Source organism: Ursus americanus, chromosome 12 (genome assembly GCF_024610735.1).
Source record: "Ursus americanus isolate L20-20 chromosome 12, mUrsAme1.1.p, whole genome shotgun sequence".
Classification (NCBI taxonomy): Eukaryota; Metazoa; Chordata; class Mammalia; order Carnivora; family Ursidae; genus Ursus; species Ursus americanus.
In genome coordinates this window covers 45,158,011-45,160,035 of record NC_142138.1, presented here as the reverse complement: position 1 = coordinate 45,160,035, position 2,025 = coordinate 45,158,011, and positions in this window count along the sequence as shown.

Here is a 2,025-nt window from a genome sequence, read left to right as displayed (position 1 = left end):
AACATAAGCAGGGGGGGTGGGAGAGGAAGAAGCAGGCTCACAGCGGAGGAGCCTGATGTGGGGCTCGATCCCATCACGCGGGGATCACCTGAGCCGAAGGCAGACACTTAACGACTGCCCCACCCAGAAGAGAAAACTTTTAACATACTTTTGAAAGGAACAGAAGGACTGAATAAATGGAAAAGCATATGTGTTCTTTCTCCACCCCCCCCCCGCTGCTGCTCTTAAATAGGAAGAGTCAACATAGTTAGTTCAATTCTCCCTATATTAATAACATGACTCCAACACAAAAATATCTCCTAAAATGAGAACCAGATTAGCTGTAACTAAAGCTCATGTGAAAAGACAATATAGAATCATGGCTTTACTCAAAGACCCAGGCATTCTGGCATGCTGCTTATTAGCTGTGTATGCCTGGACAATTTACTTAACCTCTATGTCTAGATGCCCCTTCCATGAAAGGGGATAATACCAACCTGGTAGGGTCGTCAGGAGGATTAAATGCCTTAAAATGCAAAAAGCGCTTAAAACAGTACCTGGTATATAAAATGCTAAATAAATGCTAGTTGTTAACATTATGTGAGAAAAACAATTCAAGAATAGATGAAAAAATCTTCCAAAAGAAGTTATGAGAAAGGATTGGCCCCACTAGATATAAAAACAGCACAGTTTTGGTGAATCATAATTAAGACAGATCAATGGAACAGAACAGAGAATCCAGAAACCCAAATGGAAATTTAGAAAATGATAAAAATGGCATTTCAAATAAATGAGTAGAGAAGAGAAGGGTGTTCATTACCAGTGATTCTGGGACCAAATTCCCACTTCACCCCTTATACAAAAGTATATTCTGGATGAAATAAAGATTTAAGTACAAAAATAAACCATATAAAGCACTACAATAAAACAATAAAATTATTTAATAATCTTAGTGCTGTATAACCCCAAACCTAGAAGCCATAAAGGAAAAGATTGATAAATCCTAATATATGAATTTCTGTAAGGCAATAAAATAAAATATATATGAAATCAAAAGGCAAATACATTGAGAAAGAATAATTTTATCACATATCATAAACAAAGGACTGGTTTCCATCATACGTAAAGAACTCCTACAAACCAATAAGATAATGACCAATTATGCAATAGAAAAATGAATAACTCAAGAACATAAATCACAGAAAAGAAATACAAGTTAGTCTACATATGAAAAAATGCTCATCTTTCCCTCATAATAAAAGACATAAATTGACACTGCAACTAGAAACCATTTTCCCCCTATTTGATAACACATGGGCTGTGAGGAAATGGGCAGTCTCATACACTGCTGGTGAGAGTAAATCAGGTATAATCTCTGTGACAGCAATGTGGCAATATCCATCAAAGAATGCACAAACCTTTGACCCAGCAATCCAACTTCCTAGGAATCTATCCTATAGATATACTTGCACTTGTGTACAATAACGTAAGAACAAGCATGTTCACTGAAGCACTGTAACAGGAAAATATGCCTAAGTGTTCAACTATTGGGGACTGAAATCATTACAGTACATATATGTACACTGGAACAAGGCAGCTCCATTTCACTTTATCAATAAGTGAAAGAGTAAGTATAGCATATTACCAATTGTGTATTACCTATATCAACATCAACAAACATAGAGGCAATATATGTAAAAATGACATGAACATAAGATAAATCTGAAAATATTTCCAAGAAACCATTTTCACTAATATAGAGACAATTGCAAGGTTAAGATATAGGAACAACAACGACGCTTATTTTTCTCTGTACCTTTGTTGACAATTTTGGGTTTTGGATTTTTTGCAGCAAGTTTGTTACAATGAATTTTGAAAATTCCATTCATTGACTCATTGGTTCGCATTTAGTGAGGTGGAACCCGAATCTCATGCAAACCCATGAGTTGTCAGGGGAAGAGAAGTTAGCAACCCCTGCCTGGAAATGCTGACGGGCAGGATGGACCTCGGACCTCTTCGCCCTGGAATCATGGGAGAGAACGGCAG